We start from the raw sequence: 17,723 nt of genomic DNA, 5'->3' as shown, positions 1-17,723 counted from the left end.
AACACAACAGGAAAAGCCAGTTAGTCATGGAAAAATGGATAATTCAGTAGCTGGTTGTTTAAGTCTTTATTCTAACTGGATGACATCATCTAGAAGAAAAACACTCTGGTGCTTGTCCAGAAAGTTTCAGTCACTTGCCTCCTTGATAGAGTGTGTGGTTTTAGTTTTTATCTCCCTTTCATGATTTCATAGCCTTGGTATGCTGTCAGAGTGATTATTCATTCCTCTATGGTCAATGCAAGGCTTCTCTTCACCAAACTGTTCTTGTTCATCAGTACTTTGCTTTGGCACCATGACTCTCAACTCTTTGCATTGAAATTTAGGTGCCACATGTCCAAATTCTCTTTTAGAGTTGTTATCATTGCCTAGTAAGTGTCACAGAAGAAGGGGAACTGTATCTATGCAGATGGGTTTCTCATGGTTATCCCCAGATGTCATTGCCCAGTCATGCTGTTTTCATCTCTGCTTTCCTCTGTGAAGCAGGGGAAGGATGGGTATGTCATCGCTCCACCCTGGCGGGTCTCCTTTGCAAGTAGTAGCGCATCAAAGACTCACTGGATTCCAACTAATCACTTTGTGCCAGCCCAATTACCCAGACTCCTCTCTGATTCCTGCCCTGCTCCTCAAACACGGACCATCTCTTGCCAGATTCTGATGATTCAACATGCTTTACATGGCTTGTATTTCTGCCCTTCTCTCTTCCATTGCCACCCTCTATCTTCACTCAGGAGTGTTTGCACTGTATACCCAGGGCTTCTAATGCACACCTCATGCAGTACACCCCAGACAGACACTGCTCCACAGCCTCCCTCTCACTGCTGGCTTCCCTCCACACATCCTACCTCATGGTCATAGTCCCTATGCAGTCGCTCTTCCACATCTTCATAATTTTACACGTGCTATTCCCTCTGCCTGCAATGCCCTCTATCACATCCTCTTGGCAAATCCAGGTTTAAGATTCTCTTCCTTTGCTCTACTCAAATAAAGTGAATCCTTCCTTTGGGCCACCATCGTGCCTAAGTGCAAACTTTTAGCACATATGTTAACCAATACCGAGATGGTTTGCATGTTAAGCATCTCTATTTGGGAATCAAAACATGGTTTCCAATCTCAGCTCTGCCCCCTTCCCAGCTGTCTTAGTTCATTTGGGCTACTCGGACAAACTACCATGGAATGGGTGACTTAAACAATAGACATTTATTTCACATAATCTGGAGGACAGGAAGGCCAAGATCAAGGTGCTAGCATATTTGGTACTTAGTGAGAGCCGTCTTCCTATATGCTTACATGGTGGAGAGAGGAGTGCTGGCCTCTCTTTTTGTTCTTCTTTTTTTTTTTTTTTTAAGATTTCATTTATTTATTCATGAGTCACACACACATACACACACACACACACACACACACAGAGGCAGAGACACAGGCAGAGGGAGAAGCAGGCTCCATGCAGGGAGCTTGATGTGGGACTTGATCCCAGGACTCTAGAATCATGCCCTGGGCCGAAGGCAGGTGCTAAACCGCTGAGCCAGCCAGGGATCCCCAGCTCTTTTTTTGTTCTTATAAGGACACTAATCCCATCATTAGGGCTCCACTCTCATGACCTCATCTAAACTAATTACCCCCCCCCCCAAAGATTCCACACTGCCTAATACTGTGACATCGGGGGTTAGGGGTTGAACATATGTACTTTGAGGGGGGCACATTCAGTCAGTGACACCAGCTATGATATTGTTATCTCTAAGTACCATCTGTGAATGGAGCCAACAAAAGTAGCCTACCCCATTTAGCTGTCGGCACTATCTTAGGAAGTGATTCTATTGGTGAGAAAACTAAAGCAAAGCGATTAAGCACATTTCCAAATGTCACATAGCTAATAAGCAGGGGAGCAGGGTTTTAGCCCCCAAGCAGTTTGGCTCAGGCCCACATTCTTCACTATTAGAAACCTGTATTCCCTACTAGGAAATGAGCTGGCTAAGTGGTTGAGTTGCCAAGTGTCTAAATTTGGTTCTATCCTGCTCATAGGTCACAGAGTCTTCAGCAGACAGTGTTTGGCAGCAGAACCAGGGCAGAGGCAGGAGGAGCTAATGGACTTTCTGCCGGTGTCTGTGTAACCATTTCCAGTTCCTTTACTGAGCCCTTAACTTCTCACAGGTCTTTCCATTCTACTTCACTTTCACAAGACCAAACTCAGCATCACTTCTTTCACGACAGATGTAGAACCCTCCCATGAACAATCAAACCAGAATCTGTTGGTGTGTCCCAGGCACTGATAGTTTTAAGAGGCACTACCCACCTTCTGCTCATCATCCCAATAAGCAGTGAGAATTGAAAAAACCATTGCCAGGAGCTTCCCCTTCCCCTGGGCAGCTTCCTCCATCCCATGATCATCTTTTTGGTGACACAATTCTCTTAGGATCCTGTTTGTTGGCCTCTCATTGGAGTTCCTAATCATTTTAATGCCACGAGAACTCGTTTGGTATTCTGGTGAAGCCTGTGGACCCCATTATAGAACAATGTTTTTATTTGCATATAGCAAAAAAAAAAAAAACAGAATTACAAGGAAATCAGTTATATTGAAATACAAATATATTGACCATTAGGAGTGAGTTCTTTGACCTTGACCTTATGGTTAGGAATCTCAACTTCTCCTATCTAGGGGCTGAATACACACTCTGTTGAGAATTACTGTTTTAGTGACAGAAAAGTACTCTACCTGAGGGAAACTTTAGCAATGCACGGTTTCATAGCTGATGAGATTCAAATGTTATGCAATCCATTTCTGAAACAAGTTCCTAGGCATGTGAAAATTTAAAAATTGGTAGCCTTCTAAAAAAATCAATAAAATAAAATTTCTAAATATGGTATCATCACTTCCAGCCTTTGAAAATGTCCCTCTCTTGCTTATCAGCAACTGTAGAAAAGAGATGTGGCTGACTCAGAGTTTTCTGCACTTAAATGAGAAAAATGGGAGGGTCTGAATTTTTTTTCCTGCTGCAGTAGACAGAACAATAGCCTCTCCCAAATATGTCCATGTCCTAATCCCCAGAACCTGTGATTATATTTCCTTACCTGATAAACGGGACCTTGTAGATGTGATTAAGGGTCTTGGATGGGAAGTTTATCCTGTATTCCAGGGGATGGGGAGATTATCTTGTATTATCCAGGTGTGTCTAATGTAATTACAAAGGTCCTTGTAGATGAAGGTAGGTAAAATCAGAGGAGAATGTAATGACAAAAGCAGAGGTAGGAATGTGGGGCCAGGAGTCAAGGAGTGCAGAAAGCCTCTAGAAGCTAGAAGAGACAAGGAAACAAATTCTCCTTTAGAGCTTCCAGAAGGAATCAGCCCTGCCAATAATTTGATTTTAGCCTTTTAAAACCATTTTGGGTCTCTGACTTCCAGAACTATCACATAATAAATGTGTTATTTTAAGTGACCAAGTTTGCGGCAATTTGTTATAGCAGCCGTAGAAAACTAATAGATCTGCCCATATTTAATAAGCAACAAAATGGTCAATAGACACAGTGTAAGAGAAAGAACCAAGTACACAGATTGGGTGTTTCTTTTATGCCAATATTTTCCATCTAGCTGCAGGTTAGGACCACCTGTGGAGTTTAGATAGATACGTAGATAGACAGATACATAGACAACCAGACAGGCATACACACACACACACACACACACACACACACACACACACACAACGTTAGGGTCCCAAAGGAATCAGGCTCTTAGGATAGGAGAGTGATGCCTTGGATCTGAATATATTACAGGCTCTCAGGGTTTGTGATACGCAGATAAGGCTAAAAACCCTGCCCCAAACCAACAAAAATAGAATAAGATATAGTTTATACATAGCCCTTTTCGTCCAAGGTAAATATATGCTATTTATAAACATTCATATTAATTCTTATAAGCTACTGTGAATCAAGGAGATTACAAACACAAAATAAAAATAAGAAAAGAATCAAATAGTTTGCCTACAGTTATGGCAAATCTGTGACACAGTTAAACAAAGAATCCAAGTTTTTTCTAAAATTTCAATTCAGTACTCTAGTCACTAGATGAGAATCCATCTCCTTACCCCAGCCTATATCAAATCTCCATTCCGATTTGCAAACTGTCAACCTGTAAGCAAGCACGAAAAACCCAGGGCCTGAAAAATGGTTAAGGCACTTGAGTTATTTATTTTTAATTCTCTTATTAAAACTTTAGAAATGAAAAGCCAGCCACCTAAATCTTTTCTGGAGGTAGGAGAGGGAATTGCATAAATCCTAAATAAACTAATAACTTTAAAAGAAAAATTCCCTTCCAGGCCAATGACAACCAAGACGATGATTAACTGTGCAAATGAAACACAAATATCTCAACAACGAAAACTTTGCTATTAAATTTACTAATGTCTAAAATGCCTACCTAAACTATGAATGATTATCAAAATGGTAATAATTAATAACAACCAGGGTGCACCTGGGTGGCTCAGTTAGTTGAGCATCCAACTCTCGATTTCTGCTCAGGTCATGATCTCAGGGTTCTATGGCCCAAAGCCATGGCACTTGACAGGCCCTTAATAAAGGCCTGTTGAACTGCTCTGAATACCATAGAGGGAGGGCACTTTCATTACCAAATCCATCAGTCCTAGAAATGAACACACAAAGGAATTATAGCAAAAAGAGATACCATGAAATTCTAATCTTGAGGAGAAAATGACTCATTTTTTTTCTACACACAAGACACATACACCACAAGATAAGAATACTTATTAGGAGGACAGACTTCTACACCCAAATATGAACATGACTTCAAATAAAATCTCAAAGTAAAATGAGAGTATTACCCAGCATTCTATTCTCTGAGAAACTTAAATGTGATATTAAAAATAAGCTGAGATTTCTGTTTCCTTCATTTTTTTTTATTTTTTTATTTTTTTTTTATTTTTTTTATTTTTTATTTATTTATGATAGTCACAGAGAGAGAGAGAGGCGCAGAGACACAGGCAGAGGGAGAAGCAGGCTCCATGCACCGGGAGCCCGATGTGGGATTCGATCCCGGGTCTCCAGGATCACGCCCTGGGCCAAAGGCAGGCGCCAAACCTCTGCGCCACCCAGGGATCCCTGTTTCCTTCATTAACATAAAAGCATTTCCTAACAACTGAGGAACAATCTGTAGGGTAATCTAAATAGATTAACAGATCCCCTCCGTTGTTCTTTACATGAGATCCCTTTATCACAAACACTACCTTTACTTAAGATACTGAGTTTTTAAAATAGAAATAAGTGAGTAAAACTGATAGTAAAGATCCACATAGGAAGGAAGGGAAACAAAGAAAGCCATGAGCCTTTGCTCTATGATACTGAGGCTGAGACTCTGTAAACCACATTTCTCAGGCTTCTTTGCCACCTGGCTCCCTGCTAGATCCTGCCCACAGGAGGCAGTGGACTGATGAATGAGAGCAGAGGAGGAAGATGTTTCATGAGGTCCAGCTCCTTTGGGGCATTCCTCTTGCAGCTGCCGAGAGCACCAGTCCTAGGACAACCCTTCTGTGAACTGTGACTGCCAGATGTACCCCAAGGATGGTCCTCAAGCATGGCTATGTCCCCCCACCCCCTCTACCACAATCCCAGGCTAGGGCCTATCCACATGAGGCATCTCCAAGGAAGATTCTGGTAACACTATCTCTTCCCTTTTGTTCTCTCAATCCTCAAGGTAGTGGTTGCTTCTTGCCATTACTAGTCTCTGGATTACCTTGGTGTCCACTTTTCGTTCTTCCTTTATTTGCATAACCAATTCTCTAGTATTAAATCTACTTCCTGAAACTTGTAGAATGGTTTTCTGTTTGCTGACTGGACCCTGGGAGAGTATGACAATGAAACCAGAAGGTTAATAAACATGAGAATGCACCTGTTTTGTGCCATGTCACTGAGATTGGTATGGATCTACTACTTGTGTACACTGAGGTCCATGCACTAAATAACCCTATCTCCAAGGGCTAAGGCTATTTATTCAAATGTTTTTTTACAAGAAGTTCATGGTAGGCATGGTGTGAGGGGTTATGCAGACTCAGCCCATATTCTGATTTCTCAGAACCAGTTTTAAGGATCTGTCTTTATTCAAGGGGCCAAATTTTTAACACTGATAAAGGCAATTGCAGGATTCTAAAATAAGAATACTAAAACAAATAAAATAAACACAATATTTTTACAACACAACTGGTTCAAATATCTTTATTAAGAAAGGAATCCCATTCTTAATGTGAAATCTAAAAATAGTATAATGGAGGCAGGATGCCAAAGCTCGGGAAAAATGATTTCTAAATGGACATGGAACATTTTGAATATATGAAATGTATAAATGTTTTTTCAGTCAAGTTCCTTTGACTTTGAGAAGATGTGCAAAGAAAGATGGAAATAATCTTGTAAGGGGAGATTGTACCTTTACTCAAATTAACATCCAAGAAAGGAAACTCAACCTATAAAGGGCACACATTAACACATTCTAATGCTGCCCAACTCCTCTTTCATAAAAACAGTATATGTTACATCTAATGAAATCTTACTATAAAAATTAAATGTTTAATGATTTGCCAAAAGTATTTCCAATCTCTGTGGACTTTGAGCCCCACTGTTGAGTAGAGTTTGCAGCACAGAGACAAACTTACATCAGACCAGTAAAAACTAAAGCTTTCCACTTAAAGGATCCATTCCCTCAAACAATGGTCCTGTCTAATCCTTGTACAAAGTCCAGGGAGAGAGGGCTTTGGCTGATAAGAATGTGACCATCCTTGTGTGTGTGTGTGTGTGTGTGTGTGTGTGCAGCAAACAATCAACCATCCCATTCCTTGGCTGATTCTCCATCTCCTTCTGCTCAGTGTCCCATGGAGCTGCCCTAGGAGGAACTACCCTTCCCTCAAGCTGATATGATTATTCTGCTCACCATCATGGTTTTAGTTCTTATCGGAAGTCAATAAATTTGCACTGATATTTTACACATCAGCTTGGTAATCTGGAATTATTTGAGTCCATCTCTGAAAAATAAAACTACCTTTCTTATAATCACAAAATGTTTCTGAGCCACGAGGCTAAGGGGCAGATCCTGGATTACATAAAGCAATGATTCTCAAAGTGTGGTCCTTGGATCAGAAGTATCAACATCATCTGGGACTTGTTAGAGTTGCAAATTCCTGGGCCCAACCCCAAATCTCTTGAGTGAAGGGGGTGAAGGCCAGCATTCTGTTTTAACAAGCGCTCCAGGGGATTCTGATGTCTGCTCAAGTTTGAGAGCCTTCAAATTGAAATGACATAGTTATTTGAGGGTGGGTAGGGAACGGATAGTTAACTTTAGATGTCGACTTGGCTAGGCCATCGTGCTCAGTTACTTGGTCAAATGCTAGTCTAGATGTTGTTAATAGAGGTATTTTTTAGATGATTAACACTTAAATTCATGGACTGTGAGTAAAGCAGATTAATTACCCTCTATAATATACTAGGCCTCACTCATCCAAACAGCTGATGGACGCAGGGAAAAGATTGAGGTCCCCAATAGAAAAAAGGAACTCTTGCCTCCAGACTGACTTTGGACTTAAGACTTCAACTCTTGTTGAAATTTCCAGCCTGCCAGCCTGCACTATTGATTTGAGACTTGTCAATCCCAGCAAGAGCCAATTCCTTAACATAAATCTCTCTTTCTCTCTCTCTTTCTCTCTCTCTCTCTCTCTCACACACACACAAACACACAAACATACACACACCTATTGGTTTTGTTTATCTGGAAAACCCTAACACAGGTTTAATGTGTGTGTACATTAGACTAGGATTCTCTTTTCCAGTACTGTATGCTTCAGTGCCTACAATGTAGTAGGTTCTCTATATTTTTGATGTATGTATGAACTGTGGTAAGCCCACTGAGAAAAGGAAGTGGATAATTTGCCCCTGTGAGGGGGCTCTTGGAAAACAGTCAACCCTGAGGACACCTCCCCTAAATTCCTGTGAGCAATAAACGTCTCCTCAGGAATCTTCTAGAGTGTATAGATAACCAACAGGAAATCATATTCAGGAACTGTATTTAGTATTTCTGAGTTTAATTTCTTATAAACGAAAGGATGCTCAGCACTCAGCAGGCTATTCTTAAGATTCCGTTCTATCCACAGGACCCACTGTTTTAAGTGGCATGAGTGCAGTGACTGCATCTTGTCATTTCTGTTATGCCTTATAATCTACAGCATGATTTTAGAGTAGATTCTTATCACTACATTGTTTTTTCTGAAAAGAGTGAAACTGAAAACCTAGTCTCACATACTGTTACTTTTAGTGTTTGCCCCAATACATTAACCTAAAGAATGTACTTTCCTGAGTGATAAGAACAGAACACATGGACGAGGATGCTCCCCGCCACATCTCAGTTAGACGCTCAGCAGAGGCAGCTAAGGACAGAGGCACAGCTTAGTCTCTAGGCTGAATGGATTGTTTCTGAGGGTCAAAAGTCATCTTGATCAGACTATTTGAAAAGTCTGGGATGGTCATTCTATCTGCCACGTGAAATCAGAAAAAATAAACATTCTATGGCTCACCTCCACCCTTGCCTTCTGAAGACCAAGTCAAATTGCTTTGAAAATATGCCAGATTTTTAGTGCTGCTGGACTGTTTCAGGCTGAGTGAGGAGCCAGTCCAAACGTAGGCAGAGGCTGCAGAAAGGAGGACTAGAGCCAACAAAGTAGTCAGTCCTGAGGCTGACTCTTTGAAAACCGTTAAACTACAAAGGAAAAACACTAAGAATTATTTTGTTGGATTTGTTCCCCATTCACCTAAACAAAACAAAACCCCAGAATTTGAGGAAATGGATTCACATTTCATAGCGTATCCCTTCGACCCCCTAAACCCTCAGCAAAGGGCAGATGCTGCGGCAGGCCCTGGTGCAGGCTGACAGTCACTTAGCTTCCACAGACTGGATTTATAGGCCTGAGCCAAGTCTGTGTGAACATGCATGAGGTAAACAAACAGGCAAGGGAAAATTAGAAGAAGGTGCCTCAGCAACTTCTAGTGTTTAAAAGAACCCAAACAAAAGGCAGAGACTCATACCCGATGCTCAACCCAGACAGGGAGCTGCTCTGAAACACATGCCAGGTATCTGCTGCAGAGTGTAAAAGTCTTAGAATGAAAATAATTAGATCTATAATGAACCTTATTAACAAGAAAAAATGCAAAGAAAGGTATTTTCTTCTCGAAACTAAGCAAAACATCTCATTTTGCACCTCCCCCCCAAAGAGGGAGAGAAAAAACTGACTGTGTATTTTAAAGGTTCAGACTGTTTAAAACACAACAAAAAAGAAAATACACATACAACCAAAATATAGAAGATGTATTGAAATGTCCCAATCAAATGAGCAAATGTCCCAATCAAATGAGTATCACAAAAATAAATCTGATGATTTCAACCAGTTTGTGTCATATAAACTAAGTAATCATTGTCTGTGAGAGAATAGCGGTTCCAGTGACAGACAGCTCTTTTGTTTCTGCAAGCAGCAGCGTTCAGCGGGACCCTGGATGTTTTGTTAAAACTTCTGACTAACATCCTCTTTATTCAGATTGATTAGGAAAATATATTTTTCTTTTGACAGAGTTGGGTTGCTTTTAAAGGAATTACTTGTTTCAAATTACATCCTTCTATTGTAGCACTCAAATGTGACACCTTGTGCATAACTCACAACTTGCTGCTCCCCACTTCCCAACAAAAAGCCATGGCCCTGGGGGGATGGATGGCTCTGTATTTACATTCAACCGCACACATCAGCATTTACCAGGGTGAGGCCGCTGGCTGTCAACTCCTGGCTCTTAGTCAATATTTAATCACTGTGCAGTTATGTAGGGAGAAGGAAACATTCCATCTCCCAATACATGCCTTTAATATGAAAAAAGCTTTTATTACATTTATAGAAGCATGGTTAGGCTTTTCAGAAAAGCTATCAAATTGAGAAGTTGCACAACGGGTCTGCTATGGCGTTTTAAGTGTATTGCCATTAATAGGTATATAAAACGAATCATACATAATTGTGATTATTTTTCAAAGTATTACAAGCCTTTGGGTTCACTCTAAAGCCTTTTTTTTTTTTTTTTTTTTTTTTAACGGAGAAGGGTTAGAGAAAAACCACGCAATACTTATCTGGTTCATAACCCCTAGATCTAGGTCAGTCTGGGTTATAAAGCAAAGCAACCATGCCAAGGAGAAAATTCCGGATTTCTTTTGACTTCCACTTAATGTTAAAACCTGCACAGTTTTGTTTTTTGATAGAGATTTGTAAATAATCTTCTTAGACCCAGCATGATGCTATTTGGAAGGATAACTAAAGGAACAGAAGCCAATGGTAAAAGAAAAATAGTAATAGAAACTGATGGGTGCCACCCACGTTATAGGGAGTCCTTAGGCTCCAACCAGACAAAAACATTTTATGTTTCTTGTGTAGCAAATGGCCCTTCTAACAAGCTGATCACCTGGGCTGGAGACGTTTTTACCATTTAAATGAGATCTGCAATGTTCCGTAGGAAGGCTCATGCATTACTTACAGTGTCAAGATAAAAGGAAACCAGCAGTGAAGGTGAATCAGAGTAATAAGTATTTAAAATGCTTTAGCTCAAAGGCACAGAGTTCTTCTCTTTCATTCCTTCTACTAACCAGCGACCAGATGAACAGGTGTGGACTTGCTCAACTGGATGACATGTGGCAGGAAACATTTCACTTCAAAGTTGCAAACTATTTGACATTCAACAGTTTTTCATTGTGGGTGGGCAGACGAGAGAATTCGGCTTCACCTCAGCTCCCACAGTTCACTGGTCCTGCACTGATGGATGGGGGAACGGAGGGGTTTCCCTAACTTCCCTGAACCTGCCTGCAGAGCTCTGGATGCTTCTGCGAGGAAGTCCCAGGACTGAGTGCTCACGTGGCTGACATTAGAATGCCTGACTCTTTGCCCCCAATCCTGTCAACATCTGGCATTTCAACATTTCTGCCCCATCTCAGGTCAGTGTGCCTAAAGCTTCAGGTAAATCCCAAGGAGCTCATAAAGGAGCAAGGCTGGGACTCCATTTTAACATATTCCCAGCCCAGAGGATACGAACCCCACAAATACGCCAACGAACCCCACAAATATGTCAACGCCTCTAAACCAAAACACTCAAGAATTTCCTGGTGCCTGAGAAGTTTAACATTAATTCACTACTGAATTCAAATAGCTTCTTCCCACTTAATTCCCTAAAAGGCTCCATTCGCCACAGTACCCCAATTCTCTGGGTACAAGGAAATGGCATTTCAAGCATTGTGTCTATCATTAAACCCTCTGCAGCATAAAAAATATTTTAAATTTACTACAGGAAAATTGCACGGTTATTTTATTGTATAAAAGGTGGTTTTTAGGAGTAGTGGTGGAAAGTTCCATAAATGAAGTGCAGACTCAGATGTCTGGGGTGTGTTTGTTAGGAAGGAGAGCAATTTTCCTCAGACTAGTCCTGACTTGATTTCCACAAACCTTTCCAAACGCCTTCCCTGGCCCCTCACCCCCATCCCCACCTGCCGCAGCTCCCTGGGGCAGCTCTGGCCATCCCATGGGTTGGGAACCCACCCCCACTGGGTTCCTTTCTCTCCAAGTCTTGGGTCAGCTGTCCACCTGAGCTGCCTCAGCAGGTGCCGAGGGAGAGGCTTCTAGTCTCCCTGACCTGCCTTCACAGCACTTATCTCAGAGATTAAATAACTACCTGAGGAAGTTGTTTAATGTCCACCTCTCTCATCAAAATAAATATGCTACTTGGACATAGCTCAGAGCCATTTCATCTCCCTAGGGTCCAGCAACATGCAGCTACTGGATATAAGTGGCTGTTAAGTGAATAAGTACATGATTGGACAAGAAAAAAAAAAATCACAGGATGCACTGGGTTCTGTTGTAGCCTGAGCCCCCTCTACTTCACCCTACCCAACCTTGTTATCCTTCCTGGGCCTTTAGATGGTCATTTCTTTTGCTTCAGATGCCCCAGATGATGCTACTGCTGAAAGTGGTACCAGGACTTCTGCAAGGAAAGCTCTCTGGGTGTGTTGCCCATCACATGGCAAAGACTCTGAGGCATGTTCCATTATTTATGGCTGCCAATAACTTAGTCACCCACAGTCCCATTCTAGAGGCAAAACAATTTATGAGGAGCAGCTAGCTCAGGATTGGGTGTCAAGAGAGCAGGAATGCACCATTTTCTCTCTCTGAACCTCCGCTCAACCAGAGGATTATTATGACTCCTTCAAACCAACATGTAGGGCAAGTTTTTGACTAGTCTTAATGGACTAGATAGATTTATTAGAAACAAGCAATAGGGGTATTCCTGGGAACCTTCAAAGAGAAGGGAAGAAACATAAAGTTATGCATTTATGTTCAAATGAATTTATTTTTTTTTACTTTTTTTTATTTTTAAAATTTAAATTCAATTAATTAACATACAACGTATTATTAGTTTTAGAGGTGGAGTTCAGTGATTCATCAGTCTTATATAACGCCCAGTGCTCATTACTACATCACATGGCCTCCTTAATGCCCATCACCCAGTTGCCTTATTTGCCCAGCCCCCTCCCCTCCAGCAACCCTCAGTTTGTTTCCTATGATTAAGAGTCTCTTATGGTTTATGTCCCTTTCTGATTTTGTCTTGTTTTATTTTTCCCTCTCTTCCCCTATGATCCTGTTTTGTTTCTTAAATTCCATGTATGAGTGAGATCATATGATAAATGTCTTTCTCTGATTGACTTATTTCACTCAGCATAATATCCTCTAATTCCATCCACATTGTGACAAATGGCAAGATTTCATTTTTTTGATGCCTGAATAAGATTCCATGGTATATATATGCCATTTCTTCTTTATCCATTCATCTGTCGACAGGCATCTGGGCTTTCTCCATAGTTTGGCTATTGTGGACACTGCTGCTATAAACATTGTGGTGCAGGGGCCCCTTTGGATGATTACATTTGTATCTTTGGGGGTAAATACCTAGTAGTGCAATTGCTGGGTCATAGGGTTACTTTTAATTTTTTTAAAGATCCTATTTATTCATTTGCGAGAGAGAGTTCGTGCAAGTGGGCAGAGGAGTGGAGGGAGAGGCACAAGCAGACTCTACTCTGAGCACAGAGCCCAACACAGGGCTTGATCCCATGACCCCGAGATCATGACCTGAGCTGAAATCAAGAGTTGGATGTTTAACCAACTGAGACACCCAGGCACCCCTTGAATGAATTTTTAATTAATTAAATAAAAGTTTTCATTTATGAAGAAGTCTCAGATAGCACCTTGTGAGTATAAGCAGATATTGTATATCCAGAGATTACAGATGTCCAGATGTGGCCACAGTCATTAGCAAAGACAAGCAGTTATCATGTAATGAATGTCAGAGAGCCTAAATTCCAAGTATCTGGTGTAGCAGTTTTACTAGTTGAAAGTGGAAAGCACATGGCCCTTGGAGCCAGCGAGACCCACGCTAGCTCTGTGATCCTGCCTTATATAAGCTTCAGCTCCGTCATCTATAAAATAGAAGTAACAGCATCCACCTCACCTCACTGTGAGCATTAGGCACAATAAATAAAAAGCAGTCAACTCAGTACCTGCCCATAGTTGGCACTCAGTAAGTAATAGCTATTGTTATTATCATTAAAACAGGTTTGACATGTTTATCTCTACTTCTCAGAGCATCATCACCCTCTCCAGCAATATCTGTCATATTTGTGTGCTTACCGGATTTAGGTCAGCCTCCCCCACTTGGCTACAAGCTCCATGAGGGCAAGAAGCCTCATGACATGACAGCTCCAAGTGAGCATCTGCTCATCCTCCTCCTCCATACCTAACACATAGTAGGTGTTCAATATGTCTTTACTGACTGAATAGGCCACGAAGAAAAAAATAATGGCATATATTAGGAAGGACTTGGCAGACATCATTTTGTGGACTATGTTTTGCTGAAAAGCTTCACATAAGCAGTTTTAAAATCTAGCTCTTGGGGCGCCTGGGTGGCTCAGCAATTGAGCCTCTGCCTTAGGCCCAGGGTGTGATCCCAGGATCCAGGATGGAGTCCCACATTGGGCTCCCTGCGAGGAGCCTGCTTCTCTCTCTGCTGGTGTCTCTGCCCCTCTCTCTTTCTCTCTCTCTCTCTCTCTGTGTTTCTCATGAATAAATAAATAAATCTTTAAAAAAATTTAAAAAATAAAATCTAGCTCTTATTCCAAAACGAACTCAAAAAGTTTTTTTAAAACTCAGAGACTGGCTACACTTAGATCAAACAGGAGCACAGTTTCTACAAAATAAAGAATGGTTAGAAGATATTCTCTAATTCACATTAAACATTTATAGGAGATTTTATACCAAGATACCAGTTGTTTGTATCCTAATAATCATTAGGAGGCTACGACTACTATTCTGGGCCAGGTCTGTCTGATTCCAGAGCCTGCTGATAACTACTTCCTTATACAAAGTCTCGGCTGCATCACAAGAACACGTTTGGACTGGCATCAGAGGGAACTGAGGTAATGCCTGCTGACGTTTCAGCCCAGTGTTTGAATCTTGGTATTAGCATCACCAGCCATAGGTTGAACCCTATATGAGTTAACTTTGATCCTTTCCAAGGCTACTGATATCACCCTTGGATCTGCCCAGTCATCCCATAAATGGGTACCATGAGTCATGGGGCAGGGGAGTAGAATGAGGGTGTGTGGACAAGATGCCCAGGGTGGATAAGACAGGAGGTCTCTGTGCAGGATGTCAATGTTCTGTTTATGACACCTCCAAAGTCTCTCTCTTGCTATGTGTACTTATTTCCTCATTGTAAAATGAAGGGGATTGGGCCAGATGAGCTTTAAGGTCCATTCCACCTTTGATATTCAATGATTCTGTGAGAGACTCTAAAATATTTGACTTCTATTTAGTGATATTGAGCCTACAGATACCATATATGAACTTGACTCATAAGTCAGTGGTGTTATTAGTTAGGGTTCCTGATTTGAAAGCGAGAAAACCAACACCAGCTGATCTAAACTCTCAGACTCAACAGGAAGTAGACACTGGGGCAGCAACTAGAGACATAGAAAAAAAGGGAGACAGGGAAGGTCAGGCAGCAGAAGCAGGCCATGGTCCCTCACGGCAAGGGCTTGGCAGCAGTCATCTCTGCAAGGGCCTCCAGCTGTTCTGAGGGCCTTGTTGTGAGCGCTCTAGTCCCAAAGTCCCAGGGAAGCTCTTCTACCTGCAGCAGAGCCAGGGGAAGGAGATTCTAGGGCTGAGGTTCCAGAACATGAGTCAGACATTTTCAATTACCCTTCCACCAAAATCATACACAGCAGGAAAGGGAAACTCCCTAAAAGGAAACTGGGCGCTATCAGGAAGCGTAACTTATGCTGGGCACAAAGTCCATGAACATCCACCATGCGTGAGGGCGAACCTAAGAATACAGAGGTCAGGGATGCCAAAACATCCTGTCCTCCAGCACAGCATCTAATGAATTCCAAGAGAGTATGTAAATTGATGTATTTATTCAAAACATTCTGGTCTAGAAAGCACAGCTCCCAATGTGATTTTATGGGTTTTGCTGAAAGAAACATTTACTTAGTAGTATCATAATCCACAGTACATTGAACATGTAATTAGTAAAAGAATTCTGGGAAATTTGAACAAGTCTAAGAGGAAATCACTGATCCTGTCAGCCAAGCCAGGCCACCAAAGGCAGAGAATGACTAACCAGGAAACCCTCTTTATGAGAAATCACTGAGTCACAGGGATAGCCTACTGCTGACAAAACCATGTCTGGTGCCCATTGGTAGTAGTTTAGTTTTTAAAATTCCGATGATTCGGTCAACAAATATTAAACATCCTGATAGGTCAATCCTTTTTTCCAGGCCTGCAAGAGTGCAAGAGTCTCATACCCATTACCTCATTGTTTCTAATCCGTGAAATCTCCCAAATGTGTTCCCACAACATATCACTCATGTCACATCTTGAGTGGTGCTCACCCCCCAGATCACTTACAGCTCTCTCTAGTCAACTCACTCCCTACTGCCTGAACTTTCATACCACTTGCAGAACCTTTGCAATTCCACCAGAAGCTTAACTTTAAAGAACAAGCGCCTTCTTTAGCAGAAAAGCGGATTCCTAAAGACAAACAAACAGACAAATGATTTGGATGTTAGTGAACCAAATAACATTCCAGAGGACAATGACAACTTATGGCCATTCTACAGCCCAAAGGAAAGGGACGATGGCCAAGTATGTAATTTATGCTATAGTTAAGAAATCCCAACACAGCCCCACAATCCCCTCCTGATGAGAGGAGTGGTACCCTCTTCCAGTTTGTGTATGCTTCTCTCCTTACTTGTCCTGCTCTTTGGTTTCACTGCACATGCTTTCCCCACAGTGCAGCCAGAGTTCCCATCTACGAGAGACCCGGTGAGGCAACCCGGTTGGGAGAAAAGCTAGGAGAATGGTCTTCAAAACACATTAACATGGGGCACCTGGGTGGCTCAGTGGTTGAGCATCTGCCTTTGGCTCAGGTTGTGATCCTGGGATCCAGTCCAGCATCAGTCTCCCTGCAGGGAGCCTGCTTCTCCCTCCACCTATGTCTCTGTCTCTCTCATGAATAAATAAATAAAATCTTAAAAACACACACACACACACTCACACACACAACACATTTACAGGCAAACACACAGCAGAATATTTGCTTAGGCTTCATGTTCGCTTGGGATGACTTTGTGGGGAGGTAAGGGAGACTATGGAAGAACCTAGCTCTCCCCCTCTCAAGCCACAGTCGACAAGGATCTATTACTTACTACCTTTGGTGACTAGTTGCAATACCTTTTTAATGGTAAAAGCTAATATAAATCCAAATAAAGCCTGTAGTTTAGGTGATAATATAGTGTCAATGTTTGTTTCTTAGTGTTGACGAGTGTGCCACAGTTACACGAGATGTTAACATCAGGAGGAGCTAGTGACCGATATTTATGAGCTTTCTGTACTATCTTTGTAATTCCTCTGTAAATCTAAAGTTATTCCAAAGTAAAAAGTCGTGTTTGAAAAGCTAAATGAACAACGTTTCCTATTTTTCTAAAGGAAAGTAAATCAAGACCCCAAACTTGTCTTGTTTGTTTGAAATCTGTGTTGACTTTGTACTTAGAGCCAGCAGTTCTAAAGAGGAAAAAGAAAAAAAAAAAAAACAAACTTCCTAACCTCTATATTTCTAACATTATATTTGGTAGTAACAGATGAAATTAAATATATGATTCAGTAATATTGAGGTTTTCATTAGATTCTATATAATAACAAGAAATGTTATCAAAACTCACTTCTACTACTACTATCCCTTGAATTAAATGGTCTCAGATGAATTTCCAGCAGATAAAAGAACTGAGACCATTTACTGTGTGTATGTGTGTGTGTGTGTGTGTGTGTGTGTGTGTGGTTAAGGTAACTTTTTCTTAAAGAGTTCTTCCTTTTTCATTATTCATAAGTAATAAAAAAAGAAATCATAATATATTTCCCTGAATCCAAATAAAAAAAATCAGTTTCTGAACTGCTTTGAAGATGAAAGAGAAAAGCAAATCCTAAGTAATAGGATGCGTATAAAAATTAAGTAAAACAGAATAAAGTGTACACTGTTATCTCTTTTTCTGTCCCTCTGGATGTTATTGTTTCAAATTATTTTAAGCACTGAAAGAGGTAGGGGAAGTGACT

The 17,723-nt window shown here is 41.2% G+C and overlaps 1 protein-coding gene across 8 annotated transcripts in view; it reads right to left on the bottom strand.

The window, feature by feature from the left end:
• The window catches only part of LOC478678 (IQCJ-SCHIP1 readthrough transcript protein), a 710,941-nt gene that overhangs the window by 90,169 nt on the left and 603,049 nt on the right, over positions 1-17,723 (bottom strand). The gene's annotated exons all lie outside the window — the stretch shown is intronic.

This window comes from Canis lupus, chromosome 34 (assembly GCF_011100685.1).
Source record: "Canis lupus familiaris isolate Mischka breed German Shepherd chromosome 34, alternate assembly UU_Cfam_GSD_1.0, whole genome shotgun sequence".
Classification (NCBI taxonomy): domain Eukaryota; kingdom Metazoa; phylum Chordata; class Mammalia; order Carnivora; family Canidae; genus Canis; species Canis lupus.
This window is presented reverse-complemented; position numbering and strand designations above follow the sequence as displayed.